The sequence below is a fragment of the Schistocerca americana genome, chromosome 3 (assembly GCF_021461395.2).
Source record: "Schistocerca americana isolate TAMUIC-IGC-003095 chromosome 3, iqSchAmer2.1, whole genome shotgun sequence".
NCBI lineage: Eukaryota > Metazoa > Arthropoda > Insecta > Orthoptera > Acrididae > Schistocerca > Schistocerca americana.
In genome coordinates, this window is record NC_060121.1 from 445,158,689 (window position 1) to 445,172,988 (window position 14,300).

Here is a 14,300-nt window from a genome sequence, read left to right on the forward strand (position 1 = left end):
GCGTGAGAGTGTGTGGCATATTTCTAGTATATTCGTAATTCATATTGATTGATGATGCAGTATGTATAAATAACGTCGAATTTTTGTTTGATAAAACGCTTTAAAAACGCAGTCCCATTTAAAAGGGGCCGCTTCTAACACACCAGTGCCGATTGTTACAGGTGTACTTGGTCCCGGTTTACGAAGATTTTTAATTTTCCTGAGTCGGTTCCGGGCACACATACATGATAGTAGCTTTCTTTCGCCGCGAGAAGTTAACTGCGGCCTGTATCAGCGACGGCAATAGATGTCCCGCCGGCACGAAAGCTTATTCAAGCTTTGTTTCTCGGCGCTTATTCTAGCGTCGCTAAAATTCCGTGCATCTGGCTCGAAGCTTCGACAGCAGGAGGTATGCCGTGCGTGACACATTTTCTCATCAAGACTAACTCGTTTAATGACACGATGACGCCACTAATATGAGCGAGATGTGACCGTGTTCGTTCTGCTCCCGTTGAGATACTAAGTCAGCTACATTCTTGATGGTCATGTAACTATATAGCAGTAGAGTTACCTACCCGTTAATTCCGTTAATTTTCGTAGCTGCGTGACATCGATTCGTGGAATAAAAAATGGAAGGAAGATTAGAGTTTAACGTCCCGTCGACAGCGATGTCATTAGAGACGGAGCACAAACTTGAATTTTCTTATGGATGTGGGGAAAGAAATCGGGCTTTCCCTTTTCGAAGGAACCGTCCCGGCGTTTTCTTCGAGTGATTTAGGAGTGATTTAGGTAAATCTCGGAAAACCTAAATCTGGACGACCAGACGTGGATTTGAACCATCGTCCTCCCGAGTCCAGTGTGCTATCCCTGCGCCGCCTAGCCCGGACACGTACCTGTGACTGAGATCACAATGGCACCGATATCGGTGGATTCCACCGACGATCGACATCGGCCGAAGACGCGACCGATCTTTTATAATAAGCAAACCATTACGTGCACGGTCACACAATAGCCGATATCATCGTCAGAACGTACACACTTCGGACGACAGTCGGTGAAATTCAAATCAGTTTATTTTCTTCCGTCAAATCGACCAACGTTCTTACACACACAATTTGGGGTATGAGGAACTGATTAATTTATTCCAAGAAAGAAGAGTTTGTGGCATCCTGACGATGGAAATATGATAATCGACTTATAGTTCGGACTCTATGGACTAATATCACACGTTAATTGGAAACCACAAGTAGGCAAATTATCTCGTATGTAACAGAACGTTTCTTCCGTGATAACACATATTCGTAAAACTTGTCTCGTTTATCCGATTGCACAGAACAGAATGTACAATGCTCGCCTCTTATTTTCGAGACATATCTAGCTCATTCACATGCATTCGGAATCTTTGTGGTAGAAAAAGCAGCAATGCAGCACTCGTCTCTAATAACAGGTGTCGCGGTATGCATCCGTTCGTAAGAAGTTAAAATCTAACCTGCTTCATACATACAATAGATTCTAACCTAACCTAACCACCTTGTCCCCGCAAAAACTGAAGAAAGAGAGCGGACGTACTGTGACTATGCTATCGGACGATGTTATTGGACTACCTCTGGCCACGGCGTCCGACCATTGTCTGTGCCACTGTGCACGTATTCTAAGCGAGTAAGTATCAAGGTACAAATATACGTAGGGTTGGGCGTTCAATCCTCGATCGGTCCTAGTACTGTTTCTGTCGCATATCGCAACTTTCATGTCTGGATATGATTTTTCTAGATGTGAAAAAGTACCAAGTTGCTGTATGGTACTTAAACTTAAGGTCAACCTAAAACTGCCTGGGGAAGTCAGTTTACTGTGTGAGATGCTGTGGAACACCACCTCCGATACGCTAAGTAATTCATTTTGGTGTTATGGATTAACAATAGCTATACCTTCATGCCCCCGCCCCAAGTCATGGACCTTGCCGTGATGGATTCAATTGCTTTCCTCTGTTACAAAAAGGTACGGCCAAACTTTCAGGAAACATTTCTCACACACAAAGAAAGAAAATATGTTATGTGGACATGTGTCCGGAAACGCTTACTTTCCATGTTAGAGCTCATTTTATTACTTCTCTTCAAATCATATTAATCATGGAATAGAAACACACAGCAACAGAACGTACCAGCGTGACTTCAAACACTTTGTTACAGGAAATGTTCAAAATGTCCTCCGTTAGCGAGGATACATGCATCCACCCTCCGTCGCATGGAATCCCTGATGCGCTGATGCAGCCCTGCAGAATGGCGTATTGTATCACAGCCGTCCACAATACGAGCACGAAGAGTCTCTACATTTGGTACCGGGGTTACGTAGACAAGAGCTTTCAAATACCCCCATAAATGAAAGTCAAGACGGTTGAGGTCAGGAGAGCGTGGAGGCCATGGAATTGGTCCGCCTCTACCAATCCATCGGTCACCGAATCTGTTGTTGAGAAGCGTACGAACACTTCGACTGAAATGTTCAGGAGCTCCACCGTGCATGAACCACATGTTGTGTCGTAATTGTAAAGGCACATGTTCTAGCAGCACAGGTAGAGTATCCCGTATGAAATCATGATAACGTGCTCCATTGAGCGTACGTGGAAGAACATGGGGCCCAATCAAGACATCACCAACAGTGCCTGCCCAAACGTTCACAGAAAATCTGTGTTGATGACGTGATTGCACAATTGCGTGCGGATTCTCGTCAGCCCACACATGTTGATTGTGAAAATTTACAATTTGATCACGTTGGAATGAAGCCTCATCCGTAAAGAGAACATTTGCACTGAAATGAGGATTGACACATTGTTGGATGAACCATTCGCAGAAGTGTACCCGTGCAGGCCAATCAGCTGCTGATAGTGCCTGCACACGCTGTACATGGTACAGAAACAACCGGTTCTCCCGTAGCACTCTCCATACAGTGACGTGGTCAACGTTACATTGTACAGCAGCAACTTCTCTGACGCTGACATTAGGGCTATCGTCAACTGCACGAAGAATTGCCTCGTCCATTGCAGGTGTCCTAGTCGTTCTAGGTCTTCCCCAGTCGCGAGTCATAGGCTGGAATGTTCCGTGCTCCCTAAGACGCCCATCAATTGCTTCGAACGTCTTCCTGTCGGGACACCTTCGTTCTGGAAATCTGTCTCGATACAAACGTACCGCGCCACGGCTATTGCCCCGTGCTAATCCATACATCAAATGGGCATCTGCCAACTCCGCATTTGTAAACATTGCACTGACTGCAAAACCACGTTCGTGATGAACACTAACCTGTTGATGGTACGTACTGATGTGCTTGATGCTAGTACTGTAGAGCAATGAGTCGCATGTCAACACAAGCACCGAAGTCAACAATACCTTCCTTCAATTGGGCCAACTGACGGTGAATCGAGGAAGTACAGTACATACTGACGAAACTAAAATGAAGTCTAACATGGAAATTAAGCGTTTCCGGACACATGTCCACATGACATCTTTTCTTTATTTGTGTGTGAGGAATGTTTCCTGAAAGTTTGGCCGTACCTTTTTGTAACACCCTGTATACACGGAGGTGACCAGTCACGGGATAGCAATAATTACACATTTACAGGTGGTGCTAGTATCGCGTACACAAGGTATAAAAGGGCAGTGCATTGGCGGAGCTGTCTTTTGTACTCACGTGAATCACGTGAGAAAGACACAACTGGATTTAACAGACTTTGAACGCCGAATGGTAGTTGGAGCTAGACGCATAGTATACTCCATTTCGGAAATCGTTAACGAATTCAATATTCCGAGGTCCATAGTGTCTAGAGTGTGCCTTGAATACCAAATATGAGTCATTAGATAAAGTTGGCACTGGACCTATGGAACTGTGCAACGTAGACTAGCCTTTTAATAAATGTTCGTTGATATCGGTGTCATTTCACAGTCAGGTCGCGAACTGTATACTCGGTCCTTGTTGGGTCAAAGACGTACCCATACTTCGCAGTTAAATGAAGAGGTGAATCGAGTAAAATGTTCCAGAAACACTGATAGAGAATGGACGTGAAGTACATATTTTTAATGGTTAAAGCATGTCACATAGCGAAAGACGCAAGAAGGAAGGACAGAAACGTGAACTCTTACCGCTTGCGTTAAAGGCGAAGGCCGGAATTGTAGCTGAAAGCATTTCTGCTAATTCCTGCAAATCGTCCCTGTCTGGCCAGTGTTCAGTCCTTAATGAGTCAAAAGAACACTACACTGAAATTTTCCTGTCAGCAGCAGCATTCTCGCAAGTGTTCACTCGATTCAACGACTGACTGGAGCACGTGATGATTGTTTACTAGCGTCATGTGTCCGTTTATCCCAATAGTGTGTCTGTGAACCCTACGTAAGCGGTATGTGCGAGTCCGTGGAATGTTCCTTAGGAAGAATGAGAATTATTTTTTGAAACTCAGTTAACTGGTTTCCGATAAAGAATCGTTTGTGCAATTTTTCTTATTTGCTTTATATAACAGATTTTTGAATCGTTTGTGCATTTTTTTCTTATTTGCTTTATATAACAGATTTTTCGTATTTCTTTTTAGAGCACTTGAGTTCATCAGTCTTTCGGTTAACCATAGTGCACTTCTCTTTCCACATTCGAAGTACGCGGTCATTCTAAAATGAGGTGAATGTGACTGAAGAAATACTGTTCGACTTTTTATCATGTCATCAGATGACTTGAACAGGTTACATAGCAGCCCGTCAAAGAGTGCTCAAACGAGCTATTATGTGACGTATTCAAATGGTTCAAATAGCTCTGAGCACTATGGGACTTAACATCTGAGGTCATCAGTCACCTAGAACTTAGAACTACTTAAACCTAACTAACCTAAGGACATCACACACATCCATGCCTGAGGCAGGATTCGAACCTGCGACCGTAGCGCCTAGAACCGCTCGGCCACACCGGCCGGCTATGTGACATATTCAAATCATCTTATGACTCCATGGTAATAAGCAGAAATGGTAGTGATGCTGCTTACGTGGCCTGGGGCCGAAATAAGTAATAAAAAAATTACAGTGCAATGACTGTGTTTCCCTAATGCAGTATGCGTAGTCTGTGTAAGATGTTGAGAAGGTTGCAATAGAGATGATCACACGACTGGGCTTTGTCCGTCGTATTGGAATGTACAGTTCAGGACTACGACAAAAGATTCATTTGTTTCCTAATAGAACAGTATTCTCACAGAGTGGAGTGTCTTGACAAAATGGCGACAAAGCAAGGAGAGAGTTTTTGTGTGTTGGAATATGCGAGATGTTTATTCGTTATAACAGCGCAACGTGCATTCAGAACGAATTATCGAAAAGAATCGCCATGTAAACGCAGAATTGTGCGTTGATATCGACAATAATACGGACACTGCTTGTCCCTATCAAAACAAAAGCACCGGTCGACTAAGTGTGTCAGATGTAACCGTGGAGAGAGCGAGGGAAAGTTTCGTACGCAGCCCAAAAATAATCAATAGTCCGCGCAAGCCACGAACTTGGAATACCGCAGCAGACAATGTTGAAGATTTTGCGACGGCGGTTACGTTTCAAACCATACCGCCGGCAACTTGTGCAACAATTAAAAATGGAAGCGCCCCCAATTTTTTCTTCACAATGCAGGAAGCACTTGAACGTTTCGGCTTCAAGCTGATATCCAGAGATGAAACAACCTTTTGTTTTTCTGGAAAGTTTAATCACCACAATGTAAGAGTGTGAGGCATTGAAAATATGTACTCATAAATTGTGGCGCACGAACGAGATTCGCCGAAGGTTAGTGTTTTCCGTGCAGTGTCACAGACGATGCTGTGTGAGTCGTTTTTCTTCTATAAGAAGGCTGTGACTGGTACATCTTACCTTGATAATTACGTTGCAGTTGAAGCTGTTGCCACAACTGGCTAATGATTCTGATAGTTTTATATTCCAACGAGACAGTGCACTACTCCTCATTGGGGCATCCATGTTCATTGCTATCTAAAGGAAGACCTTCCGCATCTTTTGAGTGGTCGTAGTGGTGAAGTTGATGTGGATTTTTTTCCTTCGGCCCCGGCCCCCCCCTCCCCCACCCCAGGTCTCTTGACCTAACGTCTTTTTTGACTTTTTTCCTTGGAAACTGCATTAAGGACCGTGTTCCTGTACCCCACCGCCAAGAACACTGAAGCACCTCAGATTAGGCATCAAAGCTGTTCTGATGACCGCTGACAGGATGTTTCTCCGCAAGGTATGGAACGAATTTCACTCCTACGTTTATGTGTGTCCTGTCAGCGCAGGGGCACTCGTAGAACATTGGTAGAATGCAAAATGCAAACTTGGCGAGTTTACCGTTGTATTCACGCATCAGTCATATTTGCACAGGTAATACCTTGGAAAATTTAGAGCTTTGGAAACGAATGAATCACTTATCAATGATCTGATATCAATGATACATAACAACAGGTCTGCGCGTGAAGTTTTCTGGTCTTCCTACTGACATGTGACAATGATGAACGTGTCTTGGTGCTTCTTCGTAGTTATCGGGGGTAATCCATTGCAGCGGATACTGGCGCTAAGAAACGTGAGTTTCTGTCTGAGAGCTGTGACGTCAAACATATGCCGGACATACCTGGAGTTGGTGTTCTCAAGCAGAAGTCGCCACTGCAAAAGATACGCATCCGGATGTTCTCCGTCAGTTGTGGATCGTGACGCAACAACAGACTTGGGGTGTGTAACATGTACTAAATATACGACCGCCACTTCACTGCACTTCTGGCCCACGACTGCTGGCCGGCGCGAGCCACTTCTGTGCTCTGCACTCGCTATACACTTACGCGAACACGCATGCGCATTGTCTCTCCTGAGAGCCCGCCAGCAACGGCCTTGCCGTAAAAAGAAAAAAACAACCTCAGTAGGAACGACTGGGCAGTCTCGCTAACGACCACGGGAGCTACTGAGTAACGACTGTCAAGCTACTGAGAAACGAACCAGTTTCTTGCAGGCATATTAATTATTGTAAATATTCTTTGCTTTGTGATCTGTTTGTGGCTTCTCTTATTAGTAAAATATTATGAACTGTTGCTGGGTCATATTTTAAGATAAACTGCATTTACATGATGCTTTCATCAATAGAAGCTAATTATGTTGATGTCGACTTGGTCCCAAGCTGTGAAACAGGGTTCTACTTTTGACATATAAAAAAGCCGAAAAACGGTCAAACTGAGTACATCCTAAGTATGAAAGTACAATTAAGACAAAATATTACAAATATAATATATAAAAATGAGTGTTTCCTCGTTTTCTATGCATTCCTAGGCCATTCATTCGACTGAAATGAAATTTTATTGAGTTGCTTGGCGAATGCCTGCGAAGGTTTCTGTGGAGTTTAACAAGCACCTCACACCCACAGGGAGGGGCGTAAAAAGGCGGTGATAAGAAGGTTAACATCTGGTGCACTTTCAGTCAGACTCTGTACGTACATGACTCATTATCTTTATAATTATTTGCAGAAAAAGTGTGGTGGAAGCGATATACTCCAACCACCCCTAGGGGTGAGAAAAAATATTCTATAACGACCGACATAGTATCATATCTATGGTTTTCTCGCTCACTAGATTTATCGGTGACAGTTATGATGACGTTTCTCCTCTAGAGTAGAAGGTAGCGGGGGGGGGGGGGGGGGGGGGGGGAGAGGGGTCAAAGGCACTGGCATATCAGCAGTATCTCTGTAACCTCTGAAGGAACTGCTCAGAAAATATCACTTATCACTTGCTGTCTGCAAAAATTCACTGTGACAGCAAGAAAGGGCTAGAAACCCTGCGATGGAAATGGGTGACTTGAAAGCATAACTTAGAAATGCCTCGTACAATTCCGACCAAATTTTGTGTACACATATAAAATATTTGTATTTTCTTCCTGCATAAGTTGAGTAGAATACCTTAAAAGTAAGACGCTCGACCTGTGATATTTGGGTTGTTCAAAGTATCAATTACATCGTGAGAAAGAGTGATTTCGTCAGCGTGTTTCGGAGCCAAAGATCACGCCACACTTCTCAATACCACAGATACATTAAATGTTCTCTCTAGAGTCAATAGCGGAGAATCAGATGTCATTGACAATCATTTTCCTCAAAACAGTAATCAGTTACTGACAGAGTTACAAATTTCCTCAGAAATCAGATGAAACTGCAGGTCGAAATTCGCTAGAGATACGGATGAAATATCTGTACAATTTTGTGTGTGTGTGTGTGTGTGTGTGTGTGTGTGTGTGACATATGTATAAGCGAAGGAAGTTGCGGGCAAAAAAATTCAAATATGTCGATTAAATGTGGAAAATCCGTGTTTTTCCACATGGTCAATTATAACTGGTGTTCAAAGTGTCTCTCCGCAGTGCCGTATGATTGTTAGCCGCGCATGCTGTATGATTGTTCGCCTGCCTGGGTTTTTCAACGAAACAATAAATGCTCAACGACACTGCAGTGATATTCTGTACCCATTCATAGGAGAACTTGTGTTAAGCGAAATACTGAACGGTTGTTTTCAACGAGATGGTGCAACCGCGCATACAGCTCGCGTTTCAACGTCACTGTTTGCTGATGTTTTTGGTGATCGCATAATTTCACAGGACTTTGACCCCAACGATCACCTGACGTAACACCACCTGCCTTTTTCTTTTGGAGTGCAGCGAAAGCAACTGTCTATAAAAACCGTCCAAAATCCATCGATGAATTGAAAACTGCAATATCCACTTTCACAGCTTCTGTTACAGAAGAAACGTGTTTGGAAACTTGGTTAGACGAATTGAATTGTATATTCAAACAGGGGGGACACTTTCAACACTTAACGTGAAAATTTGTAAGTAAAAATGAATATTCAATAAATTAATAACTTGTATTTCACTGAGTTTCATTTCGGTATATTCACTGCGGCATAAGGCACGCGCGGCTAACAATCATACGGCACTGCGGAGAGATTTTTTGAACACCCCGTATGTTGCTTGCTCACGAATGTGAAATTTATTCGTTTTTTAGAAAACGGAAAGACCAAAAATACTATATATTCTAATGCGCTTGAACAGACTTTTTAAAATGTGATGTAATGCACAAAAAACATTTCTTTCATTTATTGTGTACCTACTTAGAAAGAAAAAGAGGCATTGGAACGCATGCTGGTCCCAAGGACTCAGTTTGTTACGACAAAAGTTCTAGAACTACTGGATGTATTTGGAAATGGATCAGCTGCAAAGGAACTAAACACAACAGTAATAATAACCTGAGATGTATCTGGTAAATTAAGTTGAGTTTTGAAAGTGAAGATTTTAACTTGTCTGAAATGGCAAGTTTACAGTCAGTGTTTTATCAGTTTTGACTTAATGCAGAAATCGTTTAAAAAATAGGATTTCTCAGCCAGCAGTTTAGAGGTGCATTTCGGGAGTTGCTAGGAGAGACTGAACGACAAACGACTCGATCAGGGAACAGACTGGGGAGAAACAAGTAATTGTGAATGTACTGAAAATTATATGGAAAAGATCATGTTGGCGGGCGAACAGATGTTATACGGACCAACGAAGTTCTTTGCTGAATTGCGAGAGATAAGTATGACGGGTGTGATGAACTAATAGGATGAGGTCAGATGGCAGAAAACACTGAGGGCCAGCATGGATGCTTACCGCCGAGCATCGTAATCCTCGGAAAACTCTCGAGGAGATCTTTATTCAGCAGATGATGACAAACGGGGCGGCTGCTGCAGCTGATGATGATAATGACAGTGATGATGATGATGATGATGATGATGACGTAAGTGGCTTGATTGAATGCGGTGCTGCTTTGTGGACGATGAATTAGTGCGGAGTTAAAATTAATATTAGGTAAATCTGTTAGGCATTCTAAACATCACAAATTTGTTGTTATTTCATATCTTTATCTTCCCTATTTATTATATACTTTGCATACACGATGTTAACAAGAAGTATTTGATATTTTGAGAGGTGGTAGTACAGGCTAAAATAAGACAAAGGTCTAATAAACATGGGCTCTAAATTCACACCTCAAGAGCTATTAGTGCTTGGTCACTTATGCCGCTATCAAAAACATCGCTTGTACTGCAATCTCTTTGCTATTACGAACGACCTATGGAATGTAGCCGGCCGGTGTGGCCGTGCGGTTCTAAGCGCGCCAGTTTGGAACCGCGTGACCGCTACGGTAGCAGGTTCGAATCCTGCCTCGGGCATGGATGTGTGTGATGTCCTTAGGTTAGTTAGGTTTAAGTAGTTCTAAGTTCTAGGAGACTGATGACCTCAGTAGTTAAGTCCCATAGTGCTCAGAGCCATTTGAACCATTTTTTGGAATGTAATGAACAAATGAAGACAGATTCCGCTTTTATTGCACATAGATTCAGCGTGCTGTAAACAACTATTAATATTGTTACTGTAAATCATGTTTGGCAAGTTTGTAAAATGTTTTTACATTGTAGTTTTATCTTGGCGTCTGCCAGCATAATAGAAGCCTATTATTCCACACGGGAAATGGTGGACATGACCTGTTATGTCCTGGCAAAAGGAAGCAACCGTCGAAGCCATCCCCTGCATATTGAAAAATATCCAGACTAAAAGGGCCTTACATTCCTATCAAACGACTTGCCTGTCCTGCTAGAGGATGCACCATTCCAACAACTGTTGCAGGTGTGGTTCATGAATGATGGATCACCAGTACATTTTCTCCGTAATGTCCGACAACACCTCATGCACACACACATTTAACGGACAATGGATTGCTCTGGGAGGTCCAGTACGTTGGCAAGTTGGTCTCCCGATTGCAAAGAGCTTAAAGGAGGAGATATGTGTTTCACAGTAGCGAAGATGAAGACGTGCTCACGGCTTTTTTAGGTATGCATTTTGGAGCCCATGTTTACTGTACAGTTTTTCCTTATTTTGATCCATACTACTACCTCTCAAAATATTGAAACTTTATATTGTTTAACACCCAGTACACATCATTCGTCCAGTAAAACTTCTTTGTGTGCGTGCACTACCAACACATGGCGTGGCATGTCTGTTCAAACGTTCATACTTTGCCTAGAGAGAATGAACATTTATCTCGCAGACGCACTAATAGTCAGTTCAGTTTAATAAAAAAATGCGCGTCTCTGCGTGAGACTTCACTGAACAAGAAACTTGAGGTGAATTTTTAGTTACGCATTTAGCATAAGAGTTTCTTACTCCGTAAGGACCGTCGGACTTTACAAGGGCCTGTCTTCTATAAACAAGCACATACAAGCTTCGGTTTTTCTTAGAGTTACGTTTAGGATCAAAACATTGATTTACCATTCACTAACGCTCAATGTGCTCTTCACGACAAGCATCCAGACGCTTATACTAGTTCGATCTATGTCTGGAGCTACAGCATTCACTGCTGATTCTTTGCGGCATCCCAGTTCGCCGAAGTTGTTGGAAGGTGAGACACATAGCTGTCACCTCTTACAGACCCTCACCTCAAACTGGACTGTGACAGGCGACTTGGTGTAATGCGAGAACCGTACGCGCCTCACTGCCGATCCATCGTGGAGGTAATTCATCTGCGTTCCAGTGCGTTGTTCCTGCATCCTATTCAGAAATGACATTTTCGGCATTTTCTCGCAAATGCACAGTGAACGAGCACAGAAACATATGAATAACAATAAGAATAATAAAATATATCATTTCACATAACACTTTCAACTATGTTTTATCCTTCGTTTTATTTTCTGGAAGACGTTTTACCCAACGCTGTGGAATGTATAATACTCACACAATGTCCCCTTTATAGGCTCAACATCTCACTCGATAGAGAAGAAAGCTGACTCTGTTTCTGTACCTAGCAAATAAGAAGTCGCGGAACGTAAATTGGAAATCGGGCAACATCGCTGTGGTTGTGACATCAGCTGATAATGAGTGCAATGTTATGTAACAATGTGTGTATATTTTTGAAAGTATTTTCGTGCAGAAGGAAACAATGATCTTAATTGAACATTTTACAATTAAAATTAAAACATTCTAGATCGCTTGATAATTTTTTACATACATCTACATCTACATCTACATTGATACTCCGCAAGCCACCCAACGGTGTGTGGCGGAGGGCACTTTACGTGCCACTGTCATTACCTCCCTTTCCTGTTCCAGTCGCGTATGGTTCGCGGGAAGAACGACTGTCTGAAAGCCTCCGTGCGCGCTCTAATCTCTCTAATTTTACATTCGTGATCTCCTCGGGAGGTATAAGTAGGGGGAAGCAATATATTCGATACCTCATCCAGAAACGCACCCTCTCGAAACCTGGACAGCAAGCTACACCGCGATGCAGAGCGCCTCTCTTGCAGAGTCTGCCACTTGAGTTTATTAAACATCTCCGTAACGCTATCACGGTTACCAAATAACCCGGTGACGAAACGCGCCGCTCTTCTTTGGATCTTTTCTATCTCCTCCGTCAACCCGACCTGGTACGCGGGGCCACAGTCATAATACATTTCTTTTAAGTCAGTACCGCCATTAGACTGTTGTTTATTTGCAGTGTTACATTTACGCTTACACAATAATGATTTCGGCTCCAAAGTGCCATTATCAAGTGCTGTAAGTGTTATGCAGTGCCTAAGATGGCATACTGATGTATTTGAAGCCGAAATCATGATTGTGTAAGTGTAAATGTAACGCTGCAAATAAACAACAGTCTAATGGCGGTACTGACATTAAAGAAATTCTAGATCGCAGTAGAACATTTATTAAAAAACGGCAACCTGTTTCGGTCAAATAGCGACCATCTTCAGACCATAAGCACTGAAAAGTAAGTGCAATATAGATTAAAGGAATAACAGCTGATATAAGATAGATGAAATAAGATCAAAATTTAAATAAGTTATAGCCATGATGGCATGTGGTGGCGGTGAACGGAACAGGTATCGTGAATGCACGAACGACAACTGCTGATCAGGGTAGAGGGGCTATGGCCGGCCGTGATGGCCGAGCGGTTCTACGCGCTTCAGTCTGGAACCGCGCGACCGCTACGGTCGCAGGTTCGAATCCTGCCTCGGGCATGCACGTGTGTGATGTCATTAGGTTAGTTAGGTTTAAGTAGTTGTAAGTCCTAAGGGTCTGATGACCTCATATGTTAAGTCCCATAGTGCTCAGAGCTATTTGAACCATTTTGGAGGGTCTATGGGTTAAGCACTGGACACTCCGCCTACCACTTACCGCATTACGTCAATAACAGCCAATCGTACACACAGTACATAAAAAGCGTTTTTGAAATAATGTACACATAAAATAGTTGTACATAAATTAACAAAACACTTATATAACATCACATAAATAGTTGCTATATAAAACAGTTAGTTGAAATACATTTAAATAAATACAGAAGAATGTACAGGAGAGTAATGAATTGTAATCGGCTGTGAGTACGTAGATTGCCCTCTATGGGCATTTGGAGGTAACTCGTAGAACATAATTATAGCAAAGATAGAGCTATGAGGCGCCGTTGGTTTCCACGAAGATGGCGTGACGGTATCGATTTGCACCATCCAGTGCTGGCGGAGGACGAAAATGACACGTCATATTACTTTAACATTTGGACCTGTCATTTTATGACTTGCGACATTTCGGCCATTTTTACGTCTCCCTGATGGTTTTACGGCAATCTACCGATCTACAGTGCTAATTTCCACATAGTATACTGCTTATACCTAATATTAAAACCACTTCTGTCTCCGGCCATCACAGCATTTCTAATTGCTACGTAATACACTGTTTTATACCTAATATGATACTCTTCTGTCCCCAGTCACCACGATAGTTACTTCACAGCGTTCTTCAGAGGACTTTTGTACGTCAACAGTTTCTCTTGTCTGCACGACGTCGGAAACTACGACTGAAATGGGCACGTGACCGCCAGCACAGGACGTTGGCGCAGTGGCAGACCGTTGGATGGTCTGATGAAACCCGACACGTTCTTCATCATGCCGATGGGAGGGCGCGAAGCCGTCGTCTTCCAGAGGAACAGTTCCTTGACACCGTGGCTGCCAACTGCTGTCGCGTCTCTGACGTCGTCTTCCGCCAGCCCTGGATGGTGAATTTCGATACCTTCACGCCATCTTCATGGAAACTTACGCCGTCACATAGCTCCGTCTTTGTTGTGATTACATTCTACGAGTTACCTTCAAATGCTCATAGAGGGAAATCTAGGTACTCACACCCGATTATAATTGATTATTATTCTCCTGTACGTCCTCCTGTGTTTATTTAAATGTATTTTGATACCCGCATCTCGTGGTCGTGCGGTAGCGTTCTAGCTTCCCACGCCCGGGTTCCCGG

At 43.0% G+C, this 14,300-nt stretch overlaps 2 protein-coding genes across 2 annotated transcripts in view; one reads left to right on the top strand and one right to left on the bottom strand.

Annotated features, from left to right (window-relative positions):
* The window catches only part of LOC124607146 (D-glucuronyl C5-epimerase B), a 388,166-nt gene extending 381,433 nt beyond the window's left edge, over positions 1 to 6,733 (bottom strand). The window contains exon 1 of the mRNA XM_047139355.1: positions 6,592 to 6,733. The gene's annotated coding sequence lies outside the window, so the exon portion shown is untranslated. The remainder of the gene's footprint in view (positions 1 to 6,591) is intronic.
* The window catches only part of LOC124607147, a 581,505-nt gene that overhangs the window by 270,629 nt on the left and 296,576 nt on the right, over positions 1 to 14,300 (top strand). The window lies entirely within an intron of this gene.